Source organism: Cylas formicarius, unplaced genomic scaffold (genome assembly GCF_029955315.1).
Source record: "Cylas formicarius isolate icCylForm1 unplaced genomic scaffold, icCylForm1.1 PGA_scaffold_18__1_contigs__length_1836631, whole genome shotgun sequence".
Lineage (NCBI taxonomy): Eukaryota > Metazoa > Arthropoda > Insecta > Coleoptera > Brentidae > Cylas > Cylas formicarius.
Genome location: NW_026844261.1, coordinates 615,735 through 643,360, shown reverse-complemented (window position 1 = coordinate 643,360; position 27,626 = coordinate 615,735).

Below are 27,626 nucleotides of genomic sequence, written 5' to 3'. Positions count from 1 at the left end.
GATATGAATCGAAGAAGCCGATTTTGACTGGAATCTGTTTAAAATGACAAAGAAAAACCTATTATCAATTCAAGGAAGTGAATTTTTAAGTAGTTATCTGCAGTTTTAATGTAGATTTCAGTTCGCTAAGTTATGAAAATGCATGTTTTGGCTATAATCTTCCGTAAATCAAGGGCGAAAACCAATTATTTGTCCCAAAAGAAGGTGTTTTAAGTATATATCTGCATTTCTAAGGTAGATTTGGGTACAATAAGAGGCGAAAAAGAAGATTCTGACTAAGATTTTATCGAAATCGGCAACTATTTGACTCAGAATGGTTGCCTTACGTCGAAATCTAATAGTTTATTAAGGTTTTCGTTACTAAAATGCCCAAAGACGCCGATTTTGACTAGAATTTGAATGATATTGACATGAATATATAACTGTTTGTATCAAAAAATGATAGTTTAAACTGATATATGCAGTTTTGATGCGGTTTTAGATACGATATGAATCGAAGAAGCCGATTTTGACTGGAATCTGTTTAAAATGACAAAGAAAAACCTATTATCAATTCAAGGAAGTGAATTTTTAAGTAGTTATCTGCAGTTTTAATGGAGATTTCAGTTCGCTAAGTTATGAAAATGCATGTTTTGGCTATATTCTTCCGTAAATCAAGGGCGAAAACCAATTATTTGTCCCAAAAGAAGTTGTTTTAAGTATATATCTGCATTTCTAAGGTAGATTTGGGTACATAAGAGGCGAAAAAGCAGATTCTGACTAAGATTTTATCGAAATCGGCAACTATTTGACTCAGAAAGGTTGCCTTACGTCGAAATCTAATAGTTTATTAAGGTTTTCGTTACTAAAATGCCCAAAGACGCCGATTTTGACTAGAATTTGAAAGATATTGACATGAATATATAACTGTTTGTATCAAAAAATGATAGTTTAAACTGATATTTGCAGTTTTGATGCGGTTTTAGATACGATATGAATCGAAGAAGCCGATTTTGACTGGAATCTGTTTAAAATGACAGAGAAAAACCTATTATCAATTCAAGGAAGTGAATTTTTAAGTAGTTATCTGCAGTTTTAATGTAGATTTCAGTTCGCTAAGTTATGAAAATGCATGTTTTGGCTATAATCTTAAGTAAATCAAGGGCGAAAACCAATTATTTGTCCCAAAAGAAGGTGTTTTAAGTATATATCTGCATTTCTAAGGTAGATTTGGGTACAATAAGAGGCGAAAAAGCAGATTCTGACTAAGATTTTATCGAAATCGGCAACTATTTGACTCAGAAAGGTTGCCTTACGTCGAAATCTAATAGTTTATTAAGGTTTTCGTTACTAAAATGCCCAAAGACGCCGATTTTGACTAGAATTTGAAAGATATTGATATGAATATATAACTGTTTGTATCAAAAAATGATAGTTTAAACTGATATTTGCAGTTTTGATGCGGTTTTAGATACGATATGAATCGAAGAAGCCGATTTTGACTGGAATCTGTTCAAAATGACAAAGAAAAACCTATTATCAATTCAAGGAAGTGAATTTTTAAGTAGTTATCTGCAGTTTTAATGTAGATTTCAGTTCGCTAAGTTATGAAAATGCATGTTTTGGCTATAATCTTCCGTAAATCAAGGGCGAAAACCAATTATTTGTCCCAAAAGAAGGTGTTTTAAGTATATATCTGCATTTCTAAGGTAGATTTGGGTACAATAAGAGGCGAAAAAGCAGATTCTGACTAAGATTTTATCGAAATCGGCAACTATTTGACTCAGAATGGTTGCCTTACGTCGAAATCTAATAGTTTATTAAGGTTTTCGTTACTAAAATGCCCAAAGACGCCGATTTTGACTAGAATTTGAAAGATATTGACATGAATATATAACTGTTTGTATCAAAAAATGATAGTTTAAACTGATATTTGCAGTTTTGATGCGGTTTTAGGTACGATATGAGTCGAAGAAGCCGATTTTGACTAAAATCTGTTTAAAATGACAAAGAAAAACCTATTATCAATTCAAGGAAGTGAATTTTTAAGTAGTTATCTGCAGTTTTAATGTAGATTTCAGTTCGCTAAGTTATGAAAATGCATGTTTTGGCTATATTCTTCCGTAAATCAAGGGCGAAAACCAATTATTTGTCCCAAAAGAAGGTGTTTTAAGTATATATCTGCATTTCTAAGGTAGATTTGGGTACAATAAGAGGCGAAAAAGCAGATTCTGACTAAGATTTTATCGAAATCGGCAACTATTTGACTCAGAAAGGTTGCCTCACGTCGAAATCTAATAGTTTATTAAGGTTTTCGTTACTAAAATGCCCAAAGACGCCGATTTTGACTAGAATTTGAAAGATATTGACATGAATATATAACTGTTTGTATCTAAAAATGATAGTTTAAACTGATATTTGCAGTTTTGATGCGGTTTTAGATACGATATGAATCGAAGAAGCCGATTTTGACTGGAATCTGTTTAAAATGACAAAGAAAAACCTATTATCAATTCAAGGAAGTGAATTTTTAAGTAGTTATCTGCAGTTTTAATGTAGATTTCAGTTCGCTAAGTTATGAAAATGCATGTTTTGGCTATAATCTTCCGTAAATCAAGGGCGAAAACCAATTATTTGTCCCAAAAGAAGGTGTTTTAAGTATATATCTGCATTTCTAAGGTAGATTTGGGTACAATAAGAGGCGAAAAAGCAGATTCTGACTAAGATTTTATCGAAATCGGCAACTATTTGACTCAGAAAGGTTGCCTTACGTCGAAATCTAATAGCTTATTAAGGTTTTCGTTACTAAAATGCCTAAAGACGCCGATTTTGGCTAGAATTTGAAAGATATTGACATGAATATATAACTGTTTGTATCAAAAAATGATAGTTTAAACTGATATTTGCAGTTTTGATGCGGTTTTAGATACGATATGAATCGAAGAAGCCGATTTTGACTGGAATCTGTTTAAAATGACAAAGAAAAACCTATTATTAATTCAAGGAAGTGAATTTTTAAGTAGTTATCTGCAGTTTTAATGTAGATTTCAGTTCGCTAAGTTATGAAAATGCATGTTTTGGCTATAATCTTCCGTAAATCCAGGGCGAAAACCAATTATTTGTCCCAAAAGAAGGTGTTTTAAGTATATATCTGCATTTCTAAGGTTGATTTGGGTACAATAAGAGGCGAAAAAGCAGATTCTGACTAAGATTTTATCGAAATCGGCAACTATTTGACTCAGAATGGTTGCCTTACGTCGAAATCTAATAGTTTATTAAGGTTTTCGTTACTAAAATGCCCAAAGACGCCGATTTTGACTAGAATTTGAAAGATATTGACAGGAATATATAACTGTTTGTATCAAAAAATGATAGTTTAAACTGATATTTGCAGTTTTGATGCGGTTTTAGATACGATATGAATCGAAGAAGCCGATTTTGACTGGAATCTGTTTAAAATGACAAAGAAAAACCTATTATCAATTCACGGAAGTGAATTTTTAAGTAGTTATCTGCAGTTTTAATGTAGATTTCAGTTCGCTAAGTTATGAAAATGCATGTTTTGGCTATAATCTTCCGTAAATCAAGGGCGAAAACCAATTATTTGTCCCAAAAGAAGGTGTTTTAAGTATATATCTGCATTTCTAAGGTAGATTTGGGTACAATAAGAGGCGAAAAAGCAGATTCTGACTAAGATTTTATCGAAATCGGCAACTATTTGACTCAGAATGGTTGCCTTACGTCGAAATCAAATAGTTTATTAAGGTTTTCGTTACTAAAATGCCCAAAGACGCCGATTTTGACTAGAATTTGAAAGATATTGGCATGAATATATAACTGTTTGTATCAAAAAATGATAGTTTAAACTGATATTTGCAGTTTTGATGCGGTTTTAGATACGATATGAATCGAAGAAGCCGATTTTGACTGGAATCTGTTTAAAATGACAAAGAAAAACCTATTATCAATTCAAGGAAGTGAATTTTTAAGTAGTTATCTGCAGTTTTAATGTAGATTTCAGTTCGCTAAGTTATGAAAATGCATGTTTTGGCTATAATCTTCCGTAAATCAAGGGCGAAAACCAATTATTTGTCCCAAAAGAAGGTGTTTTAAGTATATATCTGCATTTCTAAGGTAGATTTGGGTACAATAAGAGGCGAAAAAGAAGATTCTGACTAAGATTTTATCGAAATCGGCAACTATTTGACTCAGAATGGTTGCCTTACGTCGAAATCTAATAGTTTATTAAGGTTTTCGTTACTAAAATGCCCAAAGACGCCGATTTTGACTAGAATTTGAATGATATTGACATGAATATATAACTGTTTGTATCAAAAAATGATAGTTTAAACTGATATTTGCAGTTTTGATGCGGTTTTAGATACGATATGAATCGAAGAAGAAGATTTTGACTGGAATCTGTTTAAAATGACAAAGAAAAACCTATTATCAATTCAAGGAAGTGAATTTTTAAGTAGTTATCTGCAGTTTTAATGGAGATTTCAGTTCGCTAAGTTATGAAAATGCATGTTTTGGCTATATTCTTCCGTAAATCAAGGGCGAAAACCAATTATTTGTCCCAAAAGAAGGTGTTTTAAGTATATATCTGCATTTCTAAGGTAGATTTGGGTACAATAAGAGGCGAAAAAGCAGATTCTGACTAAGATTTTATCGAAATCGGCAACTATTTGACTCAGAAAGGTTGCCTTACATCGAAATCTAATAGTTTATTAAGGTTTTCGTTACTAAAATGCCCAAAGACGCCGATTTTGACTAGAATTTGAAAGATATTGACATGAATATATAACTGTTTATATCAAAAAATGATAGTTTAAACTGATATTTGCAGTTTTGATGCGGTTTTAGATACGATATGAATCGAAGAAGCCGATTTTGACTGGAATCTGTTTAAAATGACAAAGAAAAACCTATTATCAATTCAAGGAAGTGAATTTTTAAGTAGTTATCTGCAGTTTTAATGTAGATTTCAGTTCGCTAAGTTATGAAAATGCATGTTTTGGCTATAATCTTCCGTAAATCAAGGGCGAAAACCAATTATTTGTCCCAAAAGAAGGTGTTTTAAGTATATATCTGCATTTCTAAGGTAGATTTGGGTACAATAAGAGGCGAAAAAGCAGATTCTGACTAAGATTTTATCGAAATCGGCAACTATTTGACTCAGAAAGGTTGCCTTACGTCGAAATCTAATAGTTTATTAAGGTTTTCGTTACTAAAATGCCTAAAGACGCCGATTTTGACTAGAATTTGAAAGATATTGACATGAATATATAACTGTTTGTATCAAAAAATGATAGTTTAAACTGATATTTGCAGTTTTGATGCGGTTTTAGATACGATATGAATCGAAGAAGCCGATTTTGACTGGAATCTGTTTAAAATGACAAAGAAAAACCTATTATTAATTCAAGGAAGTGAATTTTTAAGTAGTTATCTGCAGTTTTAATGTAGATTTCAGTTCGCTAAGTTATGAAAATGCATGTTTTGGCTATAATCTTCCGTAAATCCAGGGCGAAAACCAATTATTTGTCCCAAAAGAAGGTGTTTTAAGTATATATCTGCATTTCTAAGGTAGATTTGGGTACAATAAGAGGCGAAAAAGCAGATTCTGACTAAGATTTTATCGAAATCGGCAGATTCTGACTAAGATTTTATCGAAATCGGCAACTATTTGACTCAGAATGGTTGCCTTACGTCGAAATCTAATAGTTTATTAAGGTTTTCGTTACTAAAATGCCCAAAGACGCCGATTTTGACTAGAATTTGAATGATATTGACATGAATATATAACTGTTTGTATCTAAAAATGATAGTTTAAACTGATATTTGCAGTTATGATGCGGTTTTAGATACGATATGAATCGAAGAAGCCGATTTTGACTGGAATCTGTTTAAAATGACAAAGAAAAACCTATTATCAATTCAAGGAAGTGAATTTTTAAGTAGTTATCTGCAGTTTTAATGTAGATTTCAGTTCGCTAAGTTATGAAAATGCATGTTTTGGCTATAATCTTCCGTAAATCAAGGGCGAAAACCAATTATTTGTCCCAAAAGAAGGTGTTTTAAGTATATATCTGCATTTCTAAGGTAGATTTGGGTACAATAAGAGGCGAAAAAGCAGATTCTGACTAAGATTTTATCGAAATCGGCAACTATTTGACTCAGAAAGGTTGCCTTACGTCGAAATCTAATAGTTTATTAAGGTTTTCGTTACTAAAATGCCTAAAGACGCCGATTTTGACTAGAATTTGAAAGATATTGACATGAATATATAACTGTTTGTATCAAAAAATGATAGTTTAAACTGATATTTGCAGTTTTGATGCGGTTTTAGATACGATATGAATCGAAGAAGCCGATTTTGACTGGAATCTGTTTAAAATGACAAAGAAAAACCTATTATTAATTCAAGGAAGTGAATTTTTAAGTAGTTATCTGCAGTTTTAATGTAGATTTCAGTTCGCTAAGTTATGAAAATGCATGTTTTGGCTACAATCTTCCGTAAATCCAGGGCGAAAACCAATTATTTGTCCCAAAAGAAGGTGTTTTAAGTATATATCTGCATTTCTAAGGTTGATTTGGGTACAATAAGAGGCGAAAAAGCAGATTCTGACTAAGATTTTATCGAAATCGGCAACTATTTGACTCAGAATGGTTGCCTTACGTCGAAATCTAATAGTTTATTAAGGTTTTCGTTACTAAAATGCCCAAAGACGCCGATTTTGACTAGAATTTGAAAGATATTGACATGAATATATAACTGTTTGTATCAAAAAATGATAGTTTAAACTGATATTTGCAGTTTTGATGCGGTTTTAGATACGATATGAATCGAAGAAGCCGATTTTGACTGGAATCTGTTTAAAATGACAAAGAAAAACCTATTATCAATTCAAGGAAGTGAATTTTTAAGTAGTTATCTGCAGTTTTAATGTAGATTTCAGTTCGCTAAGTTATGAAAATGCATGTTTTGGCTATAATCTTCCGTAAATCAAGGGCGAAAACCAATTATTTGTCCCAAAAGAAGGTGTTTTAAGTATATATCTGCATTTCTAAGGTAGATTTGGGTACAATAAGAGGCGAAAAAGCAGATTCTGACTAAGATTTTATCGAAATCGGCAACTATTTGACTCAGAATGGTTGCCTTACGTCGAAATCAAATAGTTTATTAAGGTTTTCGTTACTAAAATGCCCAAAGACGCCGATTTTGACTAGAATTTGAAAGATATTGGCATGAATATATAACTGTTTGTATCAAAAAATGATAGTTTAAACTGATATTTGCAGTTTTGATGCGGTTTTAGATACGATATGAATCGAAGAAGCCGATTTTGACTGGAATCTGTTTAAAATGACAAAGAAAAACCTATTATCAATTCAAGGAAGTGAATTTTTAAGTAGTTATCTGCAGTTTTAATGTAGATTTCAGTTCGCTAAGTTATGAAAATGCATGTTTTGGCTATAATCTTCCGTAAATCAAGGGCGAAAACCAATTATTTGTCCCAAAAGAAGGTGTTTTAAGTATATATCTGCATTTCTAAGGTAGATTTGGGTACAATAAGAGGCGAAAAAGAAGATTCTGACTAAGATTTTATCGAAATCGGCAACTATTTGACTCAGAATGGTTGCCTTACGTCGAAATCTAATAGTTTATTAAGGTTTTCGTTACTAAAATGCCCAAAGACGCCGATTTTGACTAGAATTTGAATGATATTGACATGAATATATAACTGTTTGTATCAAAAAATGATAGTTTAAACTGATATTTGCAGTTTTGATGCGGTTTTAGATACGATATGAATCGAAGAAGCCGATTTTGACTGGAATCTGTTTAAAATGACAAAGAAAAACCTATTATCAATTCAAGGAAGTGAATTTTTAAGTAGTTATCTGCAGTTTTAATGGAGATTTCAGTTCGCTAAGTTATGAAAATGCATGTTTTGGCTATATTCTTCCGTAAATCAAGGGCGAAAACCAATTATTTGTCCCAAAAGAAGGTGTTTTAAGTATATATCTGCATTTCTAAGGTAGATTTGGGTACAATAAGAGGCGAAAAAGCAGATTCTGACTAAGATTTTATCGAAATCGGCAACTATTTGACTCAGAAAGGTTGCCTTACATCGAAATCTAATAGTTTATTAAGGTTTTCGTTACTAAAATGCCCAAAGACGCCGATTTTGACTAGAATTTGAAAGATATTGACATGAATATATAACTGTTTGTATCAAAAAATGATAGTTTAAACTGATATTTGCAGTTTTGATGCGGTTTTAGATACGATATGAATCGAAGAAGCCGATTTTGACTGGAATCTGTTTAAAATGACAGAGAAAAACCTATTATCAATTCAAGGAAGTGAATTTTTAAGTAGTTATCTGCAGTTTTAATGTAGATTTCAGTTCGCTAAGTTATGAAAATGCATGTTTTGGCTATAATCTTCCGTAAATCAAGGGCGAAAACCAATTATTTGTAACAAAAGAAGGTGTTTTAAGTATATATCTGCATTTCTAAGGTAGATTTGGGTACAATAAGAGGCGAAAAAGCAGATTCTGACTAAGATTTTATCGAAATCGGCAACTATTTGACTCAGAAAGGTTGCCTTACGTCGAAATCTAATAGTTTATTAAGGTTTTCGTTACTAAAATGCCCAAAGACGCCGATTTTGACTAGAATTTGAAAGATATTGATATGAATATATAACTGTTTGTATCAAAAAATGATAGTTTAAACTGATATTTGCAGTTTTGATGCGGTTTTAGATACGATATGAATCGAAGAAGCCGATTTTGACTGGAATCTGTTTAAAATGACAAAGAAAAACCTATTATTAATTCAAGGAAGTGAATTTTTAAGTAGTTATCTGCAGTTTTAATGTAGATTTCAGTTCGCTAAGTTATGAAAATGCATGTTTTGGCTATAATCTTCCGTAAATCCAGGGCGAAAACCAATTATTTGTCCCAAAAGAAGGTGTTTTAAGTATATATCTGCATTTCTAAGGTAGATTTGGGTACAATAAGAGGCGAAAAAGCAGATTCTGACTAAGATTTTATCGAAATCGGCAACTATTTGACTCAGAAAGGTTGCCTTACGTCGAAATCTAATAGTTTATTAAGGTTTTCGTTACTAAAATGCCTGAAGACGCCGATTTTGACTAGAATTTGAAAGATATTGACATGAATATATAACTGTTTGTATCAAAAAATGATAGTTTAAACTGATATTTGCAGTTTTGATGCGGTTTTAGATACGATATGAATCGAAGAAGCCGATTTTGACTGGAATCTGTTTAAAATGACAAAGAAAAACCTATTATTAATTCAAGGAAGTGAATTTTTAAGTAGTTATCTGAAGTTTTAATGTAGATTTCAGTTCGCTAAGTTATGAAAATGCATGTTTTGGCTATAATCTTCCGTAAATCCAGGGCGAAAAGCAATTATTTGTCCCAAAAGAAGGTGTTTTAAGTATATATCTGCATTTCTAAGGTTGATTTGGGTACAATAAGAGGCGAAAAAGCAGATTCTGACTAAGATTTTATCGAAATCGGCAACTATTTGACTCAGAATGGTTGCCTTACGTCGAAATCTAATAGTTTATTAAGGTTTTCGTTACTAAAATGCCCAAAGACGCCGATTTTGACTAGAATTTGAAAGATATTGACATGAATATATAACTGTTTGTATCAAAAAATGATAGTTTAAACTGATATTTGCAGTTTTGATGCGGTTTTAGATACGATATGAATCGAAGAAGCCGATTTTGACTGGAATCTGTTTAAAATGACAAAGAAAAACGTATTATCAATTCAAGGAAGTGAATTTTTAAGTAGTTATCTGCAGTTTTAATGTAGATTTCAGTTCGCTAAGTTATGAAAATGCATGTTTTGGCTATAATCTTCCGTAAATCAAGGGCGAAAACCAATTATTTGTCCCAAAAGAAGGTGTTTTAAGTATATATCTGCATTTCTAAGGTAGATTTGGGTACAATAAGAGGCGAAAAAGCAGATTCTGACTAAGATTTTATCGAAATCGGCAACTATTTGACTCAGAATGGTTGCCTTACGTCGAAATCAAATAGTTTATTAAGGTTTTCGTTACTAAAATGCAAAAAGACGCCGATTTTGACTAGAATTTGAAAGATATTGGCATGAATATATAACTGTTTGCATCAAAAAATGATAGTTTAAACTGATATTTGCAGTTTTGATGCGGTTTTAGATACGATATGAATCGAAGAAGCCGATTTTGACTGGAATCTGTTTAAAATGACAAAGAAAAACCTATTATCAATTCAAGGAAGTGAATTTTTAAGTAGTTATCTGCAGTTTTAATGTAGATTTCAGTTCGCTAAGTTATGAAAATGCATGTTTTGGCTATAATCTTCCGTAAATCAAGGGCGAAAACCAATTATTTGTCCCAAAAGAAGGTGTTTTAAGTATATATCTGCATTTCTAAGGTAGATTTGGGTACAATAAGAGGCGAAAAAGAAGATTCTGACTAAGATTTTATCGAAATCGGCAACTATTTGACTCAGAATGGTTGCCTTACGTCGCCGACGCCGACGCCGATTTTGACTAGAATTTGAATGATATTGACATGAATATATAACTGTTTGTATCAAAAAATGATAGTTTAAACTGATATTTGCAGTTTTGATGCGGTTTTAGATACGATATGAATCGAAGAAGCCGATTTTGACTGGAATCTGTTTAAAATGACAAAGAAAAACCTATTATCAATTCAAGGAAGTGAATTTTTAAGTAGTTATCTGCAGTTTTAATGGAGATTTCAGTTCGCTAAGTTATGAAAATGCATGTTTTGGCTATATTCTTCCGTAAATCAAGGGCGAAAACCAATTATTTGTCCCAAAAGAAGGTGTTTTAAGTATATATCTGCATTTCTAAGGTAGATTTGGGTACAATAAGAGGCGAAAAAGCAGATTCTGACTAAGATTTTATCGAAATCGGCAACTATTTGACTCAGAAAGGTTGCCTTACGTCGAAATCTAATAGTTTATTAAGGTTTTCGTTACTAAAATGCCCAAAGACGCCGATTTTGACTAGAATTTGAAAGATATTGATATGAATATATAACTGTTTGTATCAAAAAATGATAGTTTAAACTGATATTTGCAGTTTTGATGCGGTTTTAGATACGATATGAATCGAAGAAGCCGATTTTGACTGGAATCTGTTTAAAATGACAAAGAAAAACCTATTATTAATTCAAGGAAGTGAATTTTTAAGTAGTTATCTGCAGTTTTAATGTAGATTTCAGTTCGCTAAGTTATGAAAATGCATGTTTTGGCTATAATCTTCCGTAAATCCAGGGCGAAAACCAATTATTTGTCCCAAAAGAAGGTGTTTTAAGTATATATCTGCATTTCTAAGGTAGATTTGGGTACAATAAGAGGCGAAAAAGCAGATTCTGACTAAGATTTTATCGAAATCGGCAACTATTTGACTCAGAAAGGTTGCCTTACATCGAAATCTAATAGTTTATTAAGGTTTTCGTTACTAAAATGCCCAAAGACGCCGATTTTGACTAGAATTTGAAAGATATTGACATGAATATATAACTGTTTGTATCAAAAAATGATAGTTTAAACTGATATTTGCAGTTTTGATGCGGTTTTAGATACGATATGAATCGAAGAAGCCGATTTTGACTGGAATCTGTTTAAAATGACAGAGAAAAACCTATTATCAATTCAAGGAAGTGAATTTTTAAGTAGTTATCTGCAGTTTTAATGTAGATTTCAGTTCGCTAAGTTATGAAAATGCATGTTTTGGCTATAATCTTCCGTAAATCAAGGGCGAAAACCAATTATTTGTAACAAAAGAAGGTGTTTTAAGTATATATCTGCATTTCTAAGGTAGATTTGGGTACAATAAGAGGCGAAAAAGCAGATTCTGACTAAGATTTTATCGAAATCGGCAACTATTTGACTCAGAAAGGTTGCCTTACGTCGAAATCTAATAGTTTATTAAGGTTTTCGTTACTAAAATGCCCAAAGACGCCGATTTTGACTAGAATTTGAAAGATATTGATATGAATATATAACTGTTTGTATCAAAAAATGATAGTTTAAACTGATATTTGCAGTTTTGATGCGGTTTTAGATACGATATGAATCGAAGAAGCCGATTTTGACTGGAATCTGTTTAAAATGACAAAGAAAAACCTATTATTAATTCAAGGAAGTGAATTTTTAAGTAGTTATCTGCAGTTTTAATGTAGATTTCAGTTCGCTAAGTTATGAAAATGCATGTTTTGGCTATAATCTTCCGTAAATCCAGGGCGAAAACCAATTATTTGTCCCAAAAGAAGGTGTTTTAAGTATATATCTGCATTTCTAAGGTAGATTTGGGTACAATAAGAGGCGAAAAAGCAGATTCTGACTAAGATTTTATCGAAATCGGCAACTATTTGACTCAGAAAGGTTGCCTTACGTCGAAATCTAATAGTTTATTAAGGTTTTCGTTACTAAAATGCCTGAAGACGCCGATTTTGACTAGAATTTGAAAGATATTGACATGAATATATAACTGTTTGTATCAAAAAATGATAGTTTAAACTGATATTTGCAGTTTTGATGCGGTTTTAGATACGATATGAATCGAAGAAGCCGATTTTGACTGGAATCTGTTTAAAATGACAAAGAAAAACCTATTATTAATTCAAGGAAGTGAATTTTTAAGTAGTTATCTGAAGTTTTAATGTAGATTTCAGTTCGCTAAGTTATGAAAATGCATGTTTTGGCTATAATCTTCCGTAAATCCAGGGCGAAAAGCAATTATTTGTCCCAAAAGAAGGTGTTTTAAGTATATATCTGCATTTCTAAGGTTGATTTGGGTACAATAAGAGGCGAAAAAGCAGATTCTGACTAAGATTTTATCGAAATCGGCAACTATTTGACTCAGAATGGTTGCCTTACGTCGAAATCTAATAGTTTATTAAGGTTTTCGTTACTAAAATGCCCAAAGACGCCGATTTTGACTAGAATTTGAAAGATATTGACATGAATATATAACTGTTTGTATCAAAAAATGATAGTTTAAACTGATATTTGCAGTTTTGATGCGGTTTTAGATACGATATGAATCGAAGAAGCCGATTTTGACTGGAATCTGTTTAAAATGACAAAGAAAAACCTATTATCAATTCAAGGAAGTGAATTTTTAAGTAGTTATCTGCAGTTTTAATGTAGATTTCAGTTCGCTAAGTTATGAAAATGCATGTTTTGGCTATAATCTTCCGTAAATCAAGGGCGAAAACCAATTATTTGTCCCAAAAGAAGGTGTTTTAAGTATATATCTGCATTTCTAAGGTAGATTTGGGTACAATAAGAGGCGAAAAAGCAGATTCTGACTAAGATTTTATCGAAATCGGCAACTATTTGACTCAGAATGGTTGCCTTACGTCGAAATCAAATAGTTTATTAAGGTTTTCGTTACTAAAATGCAAAAAGACGCCGATTTTGACTAGAATTTGAAAGATATTGGCATGAATATATAACTGTTTGCATCAAAAAATGATAGTTTAAACTGATATTTGCAGTTTTGATGCGGTTTTAGATACGATATGAATCGAAGAAGCCGATTTTGACTGGAATCTGTTTAAAATGACAAAGAAAAACCTATTATCAATTCAAGGAAGTGAATTTTTAAGTAGTTATCTGCAGTTTTAATGTAGATTTCAGTTCGCTAAGTTATGAAAATGCATGTTTTGGCTATAATCTTCCGTAAATCAAGGGCGAAAACCAATTATTTGTCCCAAAAGAAGGTGTTTTAAGTATATATCTGCATTTCTAAGGTAGATTTGGGTACAATAAGAGGCGAAAAAGAAGATTCTGACTAAGATTTTATCGAAATCGGCAACTATTTGACTCAGAATGGTTGCCTTACGTCGCCGACGCCGACGCCGATTTTGACTAGAATTTGAATGATATTGACATGAATATATAACTGTTTGTATCAAAAAATGATAGTTTAAACTGATATTTGCAGTTTTGATGCGGTTTTAGATACGATATGAATCGAAGAAGCCGATTTTGACTGGAATCTGTTTAAAATGACAAAGAAAAACCTATTATCAATTCAAGGAAGTGAATTTTTAAGTAGTTATCTGCAGTTTTAATGGAGATTTCAGTTCGCTAAGTTATGAAAATGCATGTTTTGGCTATATTCTTCCGTAAATCAAGGGCGAAAACCAATTATTTGTCCCAAAAGAAGGTGTTTTAAGTATATATCTGCATTTCTAAGGTAGATTTGGGTACAATAAGAGGCGAAAAAGCAGATTCTGACTAAGATTTTATCGAAATCGGCAACTATTTGACTCAGAAAGGTTGCCTTACGTCGAAATCTAATAGTTTATTAAGGTTTTCGTTACTAAAATGCCCAAAGACGCCGATTTTGACTAGAATTTGAAAGATATTGATATGAATATATAACTGTTTGTATCAAAAAATGATAGTTTAAACTGATATTTGCAGTTTTGATGCGGTTTTAGATACGATATGAATCGAAGAAGCCGATTTTGACTGGAATCTGTTTAAAATGACAAAGAAAAACCTATTATTAATTCAAGGAAGTGAATTTTTAAGTAGTTATCTGCAGTTTTAATGTAGATTTCAGTTCGCTAAGTTATGAAAATGCATGTTTTGGCTATAATCTTCCGTAAATCCAGGGCGAAAACCAATTATTTGTCCCAAAAGAAGGTGTTTTAAGTATATATCTGCATTTCTAAGGTAGATTTGGGTACAATAAGAGGCGAAAAAGCAGATTCTGACTAAGATTTTATCGAAATCGGCAACTATTTGACTCAGAAAGGTTGCCTCACGTCGAAATCTAATAGTTTATTAAGGTTTTCGTTACTAAAATGCCCAAAGACGCCGATTTTGACTAGAATTTGAAAGATATTGACATGAATATATAACTGTTTGTATCTAAAAATGATAGTTTAAACTGATATTTGCAGTTTTGATGCGGTTTTAGATACGATATGAATCGAAGAAGCCGATTTTGACTGGAATCTGTTTAAAATGACAAAGAAAAACCTATTATCAATTCAAGGAAGTGAATTTTTAAGTAGTTATCTGCAGTTTTAATGGAGATTTCAGTTCGCTAAGTTATGAAAATGCATGTTTTGGCTATATTCTTCCGTAAATCAAGGGCGAAAACCAATTATTTGTCCCAAAAGAAGGTGTTTTAAGTATATATCTGCATTTCTAAGGTAGATTTGGGTACAATAAGAGGCGAAAAAGCAGATTCTGACTAAGATTTTATCGAAATCGGCAACTATTTGACTCAGAAAGGTTGCCTTACATCGAAATCTAATAGTTTATTAAGGTTTTCGTTACTAAAATGCCCAAAGACGCCGATTTTGACTAGAATTTGAAAGATATTGACATGAATATATAACTGTTTGTATCAAAAAATGATAGTTTAAACTGATATTTGCAGTTTTGATGCGGTTTTAGATACGATATGAATCGAAGAAGCCAATTTTGACTGGAATCTGTTTAAAATGACAGAGAAAAACCTATTATCAATTCAAGGAAGTGAATTTTTAAGTAGTTATCTGCAGTTTTAATGTAGATTTCAGTTCGCTAAGTTATGAAAATGCATGTTTTGGCTATAATCTTCCGTAAATCAAGGGCGAAAACCAATTATTTGTCCCAAAAGAAGGTGTTTTAAGTATATATCTGCATTTCTAAGGTAGATTTGGGTACAATAAGAGGCGAAAAAGCAGATTCTGACTAAGATTTTATCGAAATCGGCAACTATTTGACTCAGAAAGGTTGCCTTACGTCGAAATCTAATAGTTTATTAAGGTTTTCGTTACTAAAATGCCCAAAGACGCCGATTTTGACTAGAATTTGAAAGATATTGATATGAATATATAACTGTTTGTATCAAAAAATGATAGTTTAAACTGATATTTGCAGTTTTGATGCGGTTTTAGATACGATATGAATCGAAGAAGCCGATTTTGACTGGAATCTGTTTAAAATGACAAAGAAAAACCAATTATCAATTCAAGGAAGTGAATTTTTAAGAAGTTATCTGCAGTTTTAATGTAGATTTCAGTTCACTAAGTTATGAAAATGCATGTTTTGGCTATAATCTTCCGTAAATCAAGGGCGAAAACCAATTATTTGTCCCAAAAGAAGGTGTTTTAAATATATATCTGCATTTCTAATTTACATTTGGGTAAAATAAGAGGCGAAAAAGCAGATTCTGACTAAGATTTTATCGAAATCGGCAACTATTTGACTCAGAATGGTTGCCTTACGTCGAAATCTAATAGTTTATTAAGGTTTTCGTTACTAAAATGCCCAAAGACGCCGATTTTGACTAGAATTTGAAAGATATTGACATGAATATATAACTGTTTGTATCAAAAAATGATAGTTTAAACTGATATTTGCAGTTTTGATGCGGTTTTAGGTACGATATGAGTCGAAGAAGCCGATTTTGACTGGAATCTGTTTAAAATGACAAAGAAAAACCTATTATCAATTCAAGGAAGTGAATTTTTAAGTAGTTATCTGCAGTTTTAATGTAGATTTCAGTTCGCTAAGTTATGAAAATGCATGTTTTGGCTATATTCTTCCGTAAATCAAGGGCGAAAACCAATTATTTGTCCCAAAAGAAGGTGTTTTAAGTATATATCTGCATTTCTTAAGTAGATTTGGGTACAATAAGAGGCGAAAAAGCATATTCTGACTAAGATTTTATCGAAATCGGCAACTATTTGACTCAGAAAGGTTGCCTTACGTCGAAATCTAAAAGTTTATTAAGGTTTTCGTTACTAAAATGCCCAAAGACGCCGATTTTGACTAGAATTTGAAAGATATTGACATGAATATATAACTGTTTGTATCAAAAAATGATAGTTTAAACTGATATTTGCAGTTTTGATGCGGTTTTAGATACGATATGAATCGAAGAAGCCGATTTTGACTGGAATCTGTTTAAAATGACAAAGAAAAACCTATTATCAATTCAAGGAAGTGAATTTTTAAGTACTTATCTGCAGTTTTAATGTAGATTTCAGTGCGCTAAGTTATGAAAATGCATGTTTTGGCTATAACCTTCCGTAAATCAAGGGCGAAAACCAATTATTTGTCACAAAAGAAGGTGTTTTAAGTATATATCTGCATTTCTAAGGTAGATTTGGGTACAATAAGAGGCGAAAAAGCAGATTCTGACTAAGATTTTATCGAAATCGGCAACTATTTGACTCAGAATGGTTGCCTTACGTCGAAATCTAATAGTTTATTAAGGTTTTCGTTACTAAAATGCCCAAAGACGCCGATTTTGACTAGAATCTGAAAGATATTGACATGAATATATAACTGTTTGTATCAAAAAATGATAGTTTAAACTGATATTTGCAGTTTTGATGCGGTTTTAGATACGATATGAATCGAAGAAGCCGATTTTGACTGGAATCTGTTTAAAATGACAAAGAAAAACCTATTATCAATTCAAGGAAGTGAATTTTTAAGTAGTTATCTGCAGTTTTAATGTAGATTTCAGTTCGCTAAGTTATGAAAAGGCATGTTTTGGCTATAATCTTCCGTAAATCAAGGGCGAAAACCAATTATTTGTCCCAAAAGAAGGTGTTTTAAGTATATATCTGCATTTCTAAGGCAGATTTGGGTACAATAAGAGGCGAAAAAGCAGATTCTGACTAAGATTTTATCGAAATCGGCAACCATTTGACTCAGAATGGTTGCCTTACGTCGAAATCTAATAGTTTATTAAGGTTTTCGTTACTAAAATGCCCAAAGACGCCGATTTTGACTAGAATTTGAAAGATATTGACATGAATATATAACTGTTTGTATCAAAAAATGATAGTTTAAACTGATATTTGCAGTTTTGATGCGGTTTTAGGTACGATATGAGTCGAAGAAGCCGATTTTGACTGGAATCTGTTTAAAATGACAAAGAAAAACCTATTATCAATTCAAGGAAGTGAATTTTTAAGTAGTTATCTGCAGTTTTAATGTAGATTTCAGTTCGCTAAGTTATGAAAATGCATGTTTTGGCTATAATCTTCCGTAAATCAAGGGCGAAAACCAATTATTTGTCCCAAAAGAAGGTGTTTTAAGTATATATCTGCATTTCTAAGGTAGATTTGGGTACAATAAGAGGCGAAAAAGCAGATTCTGACTAAGATTTTATCGAAATCGGCAGCTATTTGACTCAGAATGGTTGCCTTACGTCGAAATCTAATAGTTTATTAAGGTTTTCGTTACTAAAATGCCCAAAGACGCCGATTTTGACTAGAATTTGAAAGATATTGACATGAATATATAACTGTTTGTATCAAAAAATGATAGTTTAAACTGATATTTGCAGTTTTGATGCGGTTTTAGATACGATATGAATCGAAGAAGCCGATTTTGACTGGAATCTGTTTAAAATGACAAAGAAAAACCTATTATTAATTCAAGGAAGTGAATTTTTAAGTAGTTATCTGCAGTTTTAATGTAGATTTCAGTTCGCTAAGTTATGAAAATGCATGTTTTCTCTATAATCTTCCGTAAATCAAGGGCGAAAACCAATTATTTGTCCCAAAAGAAGGTGTTTTAAGTATATATCTGCATTTCTAAGGTTGATTTGGGTACAATAAGAGGCGAAAAAGCAGATTCTGACTAAGATTTTATCGAAATCGGCAACTATTTGACTCAGAATGGTTGCCTTACGTCGAAATCTAATAGTTTATTAAGGTTTTCGTTACTAAAATGCCCAAAGACGCCGATTTTGACTAGAATTTGAAAGATATTGACATGAATATATAACTGTTTGTATCAAAAAATGATAGTTTAAACTGATATTTGCAGTTTTGATGCGGTTTTAGGTACGATATGAGTCGAAGAAGCCGATTTTGACTGGAATCTGTTTAAAATGACAAAGAAAAACCTATTATCAATTCAAGGAAGTGAATTTTTAAGTAGTTATCTGCAGTTTTAATGTAGATTTCAGTTCGCTAAGTTACGAAAATGCATGTTTTGGCTATAATCTTCCGTAAATCAAGGGCGAAAACCAATTATTTGTCCCAAAAGAAGGTGTTTTAAGTATATATCTGCATTTCTAAGGTAGATTTGGGTACAATAAGGGGCGAAAAAGCAGATTCTGACTAAGATTTTATCGAAATCGGCAACTATTTGACTCAGAATGGTTGCCTTACGTCGAAATCTAATAGTTTATTAAGGTTTTCGTTACTAAAATGCCCAAAGACGCCGATTTTGACTGGAATTTGAAAGATATTGACATGAATATATAACTGTTTGTATCAAAAAATGATAGTTTAAACTGATATTTGCAGTTTTGATGCGGTTTTAGATACGATATGAATCGAAGAAGCCGATTTTGACTGGAATCTGTTTAAAATGACAAAGAAAAACCTATTATCAATTCAAGGAAGTGAATTTTTAAGTAGTTATCTGCAGTTTTAATGTAGATTTCAGTTCGCTAAGTTATGAAAATGCATGTTTTGGCTATAACCTTCCGTAAATCAAGGGCGAAAACCAATTATTTGTCCCAAAAGAAGGTGTTTTAAGTATATATCTGCATTTCTAAGGTAGATTTGGGTACAATAAGAGGCGAAAAAGCAGATTCTGACTAAGATTTTATCGAAATCGGCAACCATTTGACTCAGAATGGTTGCCTTACGTCGAAATCTAATAGTTTATTAAGGTTTTCGTTACTAAAATGCCCAAAGACGCCGATTTTGACTAGAATTTGAAAGATATTGACATGAATATATAACTGTTTGTATCAAAAAATGATAGTTTATACTGATATTTGCAGTTTTGATGCGGTTTAAGGTACGATATGAGTCGAAGAAGCCGATTTTGACTGGAATCTGTTTAAAATGACAAAGAAAAACCTATTATCAATTCAAGGAAGTGAATTTTTAAGTAGTTATCTGCAGTTTTAATGTAGATTTCAGTTCGCTAAGTTATGAAAATGCATGTTTTGGCTATAATCTTCCGTAAATCAAGGGCGAAAACCAATTATTTGCCCCAAAAGAAGGTGTTTTAAGTATATATCTGCATTTCTAAGGTAGATTTGGGTACAATAAGAGGCGAAAAAGCAGATTCTGACTAAGATTTTATCGAAATCGGCAACTATTTGACTCAGAAAGGTTGCCTTACGTCGAAATCTAATAGTTTATTAAGGTTTTCGTTACTAAAATGCCCAAAGACGCCGATTTTGACTAGAATTTGAGAGATATTGACATGAATATATAACTGTTTGTATCAAAAAATGATAGTTTAAACTGATATTTGCAGTTTTGATGCGGTTTTAGATACGATATGAATCGAAGAAGCCGATTTTGACTGGAATCTGTTTAAAATGACAAAGAAAAACCTATTATCAATTCAAGGAAGTGAATTTTTAAGTAGTTATCTGCAGTTTTAATGTAGATTTCAGTTCGCTAAGTTATGAAAATGCATGTTTTGGCTATAATCTTCCGTAAATCAAGGGCGAAAACCAATTGTTTGTCCCAAAAGAAGGTGTTTTAAGTATATATCTGCATTTCTAAGGTAGATTTGGGTACAATATGAGGCGAAGAAGCAGATTCTGACTAAGATTTTATCGAAATCGGCAACTATTTGACTCAGAATGGTTGCCTTACGTCGAAATCTAATAGTTTATTAAGGTTTTCGTTACTAAAATGCCCAAAGACGCCGATTTTGCCTAGAATTTGAAAGATATTGACATGAATATAAAACTGTTTGTATCAAAAAATGATAGTTTAAACTGATATTTGCAGTTTTGATGCGGTTTTAGGTACGATATGAGTCGAAGAAGCCGATTTTGACTGGAATCTGTTTAACATGACAAAGAAAAACCTATTATCAATTCAAGGAAGTGAATTTTTAAGTAGTTATCTGCAGTTTTAATGTAGATTTCAGTTCGCTAAGTTATGAAAATGCATGTTTTGGCTATAATCTTCCGTAAATCAAGGGCGAAAACCAATTATTTGTCCCAAAAGAAGGTGTTTTAAGTATATATCTGCATTTCTAAGGTAGATTTGGGTACAATAAGAGGCGAAAAAGCAGATTCTGACTAAGATTTTATCGAAATCGGCAACTATTTGACTCAGAAAGGTTGCCTTACGTCGAAATCTAATAGTTTATTAAGGTTTTCGTTACTAAAATGCCCAAAGACGCCGATTTTGACTAGAATTTGAGAGATATTGACATGAATATATAACTGTTTGTATCAAAAAATGATAGTTTAAACTGATATTTGCAGTTTTGATGCGGTTTTAGATACGATATGAATCGAAGAAGCCGATTTTGACTGGAATCTGTTTAAAATGACAAAGAAAAACCTATTATCAATTCAAGGAAGTGAATTTTTAAGTAGTTATCTGCAGTTTTAATGTAGATTTCAGTTCGCTAAGTTATGAAAATGCATGTTTTGGCTATAATCTTCCGTAAATCAAGGGCGAAAACCAATTGTTTGTCCCAAAAGAAGGTGTTTTAAGTATATATCTGCATTTCTAAGGTAGATTTGGGTACAATATGAGGCGAAGAAGCAGATTCTGACTAAGATTTTATCGAAATCGGCAACTATTTGACTCAGAATGGTTGCCTTACGTCGAAATCTAATAGTTTATTAAGGTTTTCGTTACTAAAATGCCCAAAGACGCCGATTTTGCCTAGAATTTGAAAGATATTGACATGAATATAAAACTGTTTGTATCAAAAAATGATAGTTTAAACTGATATTTGCAGTTTTGATGCGGTTTTAGGTACGATATGAGTCGAAGAAGCCGATTTTGACTGGAATCTGTTTAACATGACAAAGAAAAACCTATTATCAATTCAAGGAAGTGAATTTTTAAGTAGTTATCTGCAGTTTTAATGTAGATTTCAGTTCGCTAAGTTATGAAAATGCATGTTTTGGCTATAATCTTCCGTAAATCAAGGGCGAAAACCAATTATTTGTCCCAAAAGAAGGTGTTTTAAGTATATATCTGCATTTCTAAGGTAGATTTGGGTACAATAAGAGGCGAAAAAGCAGATTCTGACTAAGATTTTATCGAAATCGGCAACTATTTGACTCAGAATGGTTGCCTTACGTCGAAATCTAATAGTTTATTAAGGTTTTCGTTACTAAAATGCCCAAAGACGCCGATTTTGACTAGAATTTGAAAGATATTGACATGAATATATAACTGTTTGTATCAAAAAATGATAGTTTAAACTGATATTTGCAGTTTTGATGCGGTTTTAGGTACGATGTGAGTCGAAGAAGCCGATTTTGACTGGAATCTGTTTAAAATGACAAAGAAAAACCTATTATCAATTCAAGGAAGTGAATTTTTAAGTAGTTATCTGCAGTTTTAATGCAGATTTCAGTTCGCTAAGTTATGAAAATGCATGTTTTGGCTATAATCTTCCGTAAATCAAGGGCGAAAACCAATTATTTGTCCCAAAAGAAGGTGTTTTAAGTATATATCTGCATTTCTAAGGTAGATTTGGGTACAATAAGAGGCGAAAAAGCAGATTCTGACTAAGATTTTATCGAAATCGGCAACTATTTGACTCAGAATGGTTGCCTTACGTCGAAATCTAATAGTTTATTAAGGTTTTCGTTACTAAAATGCCCAAAGACGCCGATTTTGACTAGAATTTGAAAGATATTCACATGAATATATAACTGTTTGTATCAAAAAATGATAGTTTAAACTGATATTTGCAGTTTTGATGCGGTTTTAGGTACGATATGAGTCGAAGAAGCCGATTTTGACTGGAATCTGTTTAAAATGACAAAGAAAAACCTATTATCAATTCAAGGAAGTGAATTTTTAAGTAGTTATCTGCAGTTTTAATGTAGATTTCAGTTCGCTAAGTTATGAAAATGCATGTTTTGGCTATAATCTTCCGTAAATCAAAGGCGAAAACCAATTATTTGTCCCAAAAGAAGGTGTTTTAAGTATATATCTGCATTTCTAAGGTAGATTTGGGTACAATAAGAGGCGAAAAAGCAGATTCTGACTAAGATTTTATCGAAATCGGCAACTATTTGACTCAGAATGGTTGCCTTACGTCGAAATCTAATAGTTTATTAAGGTTTTCGTTACTAAAATGCCCAAAGACGCCGATTTTGACTAGAATTTGAAAGATATTGACATGAATATATAACTGTTTGTATCAAAAAATGATAGTTTAAACTGATATTTGCAGTTTTGATGCGGTTTTAGATACGATATGAATCGAAGAAGCCGATTTTGACTAGAATCTGTTTAAAATGACAAAGAAAAACCTATTATCAATTCAAGGAAGTGAATTTTTAAGTAGTTATCTGCAGTTTTAATGTAGATTTCAGTTCGCTAAGTTATGAAAATGCATGTTTTGGCTATAATCTTCCGTAAATCAAGGGCGAAAACCAATTATTTGTCCCACAAGAAGGTGTTTTAAAAATATATCTGCATTTCTAAGGTAGATTTGGGTACAATAAGAGGCGAAAAAGCAGATTCTGACTAAGATTTTATCGAAATCGGCAACTATTTGACTCAGAATTGTTGCCTTACGTCGAAATCTAATAGTTTATTAAGGTTTTCGTCACTAAAAGGCCCAAAGACGCCGATTTTGACTAGAATTTGAAAGATATTGACATGAATATATAACTGTTTGTATCAAAAATGATAGTTTAAACTGATATTTGCAGTTTTGATGTGGTTTTAGGTACGATATGAGTCGAAGAAGCCGATTTTGACTGGAATCTGTTATGAAAATGCATGTTTTGACTATAATCTTCCGTAAATCAAGGGCGAAAACCAGTTATTTGTCCCAAAAGAAGGTGTTTTAAGTATATATCTTCATTTCTAAGGTAGATTTGGGTACAATAAGAGGCGAAAAAGCAGATTCTGACTAAGATTTTATCGAAATCGGCAACTATTTGACTCAGAATGGTTGCCTTACGTCGAAATCTAATAGTTTATTAAGGTTTTCGTTACTAAAATGCCCAAAGACGCCGATTTTGACTAGAATTTGAAAGATATTGACATGAATATATAACTGTTTGTATCAAAAAATGATAGTTTAAACTGATATTTGCAGTTTTGATGCGGTTTTAGATACGATATGAATCGAAGAAGCCGATTTTGACTGGAATCTGTTTAAAATGACAAAGAAAAACCTATTATCAATTCAAGGAAGTGAATTTTTATGTAGTTATCTGCAGTTTTAATGTAGATTTCAGTTCGCTAAGTTATGAAAATGCATGTTTTGGCTATAATCTTCCGTAAATCAAGGGCGAAAACCAATTATTTGTCCCAAAAGAAGGTGTTTTAAGTATATATCTGCATTTCTAAGGTAGATTTGGGTACAATAAGAGGCGAAAAAGCAGATTCTGACTAAGATTTTATCGAAATCGGCAACTATTTGACTCAGAAAGGTTGCCTTACGTCGAAATCTAATAGTTTATTAAGGTTTTCGTTACTAAAATGCCCAAAGACGCCGATTTTGACTAGAATTTGAAAGATATTGACATGAATATATAACTGTTTGTATCAAAAAATGATAGTTTAAACTGATATTTGCAGTTTTGATGCGGTTTTAGATACGATATGAATCGAAGAAGCCGATTTTGACTGGAATCTGATTAAAATGACAAAGAAAAACCTATTATCAATTCAAGGAAGTGAATTTTTAAGTAGTTATCTGCAGTTTTAATGTAGATTTCAGTTGGCTAAGTTATGAAAATGCATGTTTTGGCTATAATCTTCCGTAAATCAAGGGCGAAAACCAATTATTTGTCCCAAAAGAAGGTGTTTTAAGTATATATCTGCATTTCTAAGGTTGATTTGGGTACAATAAGAGGCGAAAAAGCAGATTCTGACTAAGATTTTATCGAAATCGGCAACTATTTGACTCAGAATGGTTGCCTTACGTCGAAATCTAATAGTTTATTAAGGTTTTCGTTACTAAAATGCCCAAAGACCCCGATTTTGACTAGAATTTGAAAGATATTGACATGAATATATAACTGTTTGTATCAAAAAATGATAGTTTAAACTGATATTTGCAGTTTTGATGCGGTTTTATATACGATATGAATCGAAGAAGCCGATTTTGACTGGAATCTGTTTAAAATGACAAAGAAAAACCTATTATCAATTCAAGAAAGTGAATTTTTAAGTAGTTATCTGCAGTTTTAATGTAGATTTCAGTTCGCTAAGTTATGAAAATGCATGTTTTGGCTATAATCTTCCGTAAATCAAGGGCGAAAACCAATTATTTGTCCCAAAAGAAGGTGTTTTAAGTATATATCTGCATTTCTAAGGTAGATTTGGGTACAATAAGAGGCGAAAAAGCAGATTCTGACTAAGATTTTATCGAAATCGGCAACTATTTGACTCAGAATGGTTGCCTTACGTCGAAATCTAATAGTTTATTAAGGTTTTCGTTACTAAAATGCCCAAAGACGCCGATTTTGACTAGAATTTGAATGATATTGACATGAATATATAACTGTTTGTATCAAAAAATGATAGTTTAAACTGATATTTGCAGTTTTGATGCGGTTTTAGGTACGATATGAGTCGAAGAAGCCAATTTTGACTGGAATCTGTTTAAAATGACAAAGAAAAACCTATTATCAATTCAAGGAAGTGAATTTTTAAGTAGTTATCTGCAGTTTTAATGTAGATTTCAGTTCGCTAAGTTATGAAAATGCATGTTTTGGCTATAATCTTCCGTAAATCAAGGGCGAAAACCAATTATTTGTCCCAAAAGAAGGTGTTTTAAGTATATATCTGCATTTCTAAGGTAGATTTGGGTACAATAAGAGGCGAAAAAGCAGATTCTGACTAAGATTTTATCGAAATCGGCAACTATTTGACTCAGAATGGTTGCCTTACGTCGAAATCTAATAGTTTATTAAGGTTTTCGTTACTAAAATGCCCAAAGACGCCGATTTTGACTAGAATTTGAAAGATATTGACATGAATATGTAACTGTTTGTATCAAAAAATGATAGTTTAAACTGATATTTGCAGTTTTGATGAGGTTTTAGGTACGATATGAGTCGAAGAAGCCGATTTTGACTGGAATCTGTTTACAATGACAAAGAAAAACCTATTATCAATTCAAGGAAGTGAATTTTTAAGTAGTTATCTGCAGTTTTAATGTAGATTTCAGTTCGCTAAGTTATGAAAATGCATGTTTTGGCTATAATCTTCCGTAAATCAAGGGCGAAAACCAATTATTTGTCCCAAAAGAAGGTGTTTTAAGTATATATCTGCATTTCTAAGGTAAATTTGGGTACAATAAGAGGCGAAAAAGCAGATTCTGACTTAGATTTTATCGAAATCGGCAACTATTATCTCAGAATGTTTGCCTTACGTCGAAATCTAATATTTTATTAAGGTTTTCGTTACTAAAATGCCCAAAGACGCCGATTTTGACTAGAATTTGAAAGATATTGACATGAATATATAACTGTTTGTATCAAAAAATGATAGTTTAAACTGATATTTGCAGTTTTGATGCGGTTTTAGATACGATTTGAATCGAAGAAGCCGATTTTGACTGGAATCTGTTTAAAATGACAAAGAAAAACCTATTATCAATTCAAGGAAGTGAATTTTTATGTAGTTATCTGGAGTTTTAATGTAGATTTCAGTTCGCTAAGTTATGAGAATGCACGTTTTGGCTATAATCTTCCGTAAATCAAGGGCGAAAACCAATTATTTGTCCCAAAAGAAGGTGTTTTAAGTATATATCTGCATTTCTAAGGTAGATTTGGGTACAATAAGAGGCGAAAAAGCAGATTCTGACTAAGATTTTATCGAAATCGGCAACTATTTGACTCAGAATGGTTGCCTTACGTCGAAATCTAATAGTTTATTAAGGTTTTCGTTACTAAAATGCCCAAAGACGCCGATTTTGACTAGAATTTGAAAGATATTGACATGAATATATAACTGTTTGTATCAAAAAATGATAGTTTAAACTGATATTTGCAGTTTTGATGCGGTTTTAGATACGATATGAATCGAAGAAGCCGATTTTGACTGGAATCTGATTAAAATGACAAAGAAAAACCTATTATCAATTCAAGGAAGTGAATTTTTAAGTAGTTATCTGCAGTTTTAATGTAGATTTCAGTTGGCTAAGTTATGAAAATGCATGTTTTGGCTATAATCTTCCGTAAATCAAGGGCGAAAACCAATTATTTGTCCCAAAAGAAGGTGTTTTAAGTATATATCTGCATTTCTAAGGTTGATTTGGGTACAATAAGAGGCGAAAAAGCAGATTCTGACTAAGATTTTATCGAAATCGGCAACTATTTGACTCAGAATGGTTGCCTTACGTCGAAATCTAATAGTTTATTAAGGTTTTCGTTACTAAAATGCCCAAAGACGCCGATTTTGACTAGAATTTGAAAGATATTGACATGAATATATAACTGTTTGTATCAAAAAATGATAGTTTAAACTGATATTTGCAGTTTTGATGCGGTTTTAGATACGATATGAATCGAAGAAGCCGATTTTGACTGGAATCTGTTTAAAATGACAAAGAAAAACCTATTATCAATTCAAGAAAGTGAATTTTTAAGTAGTTATCTGCAGTTTTAATGTAGATTT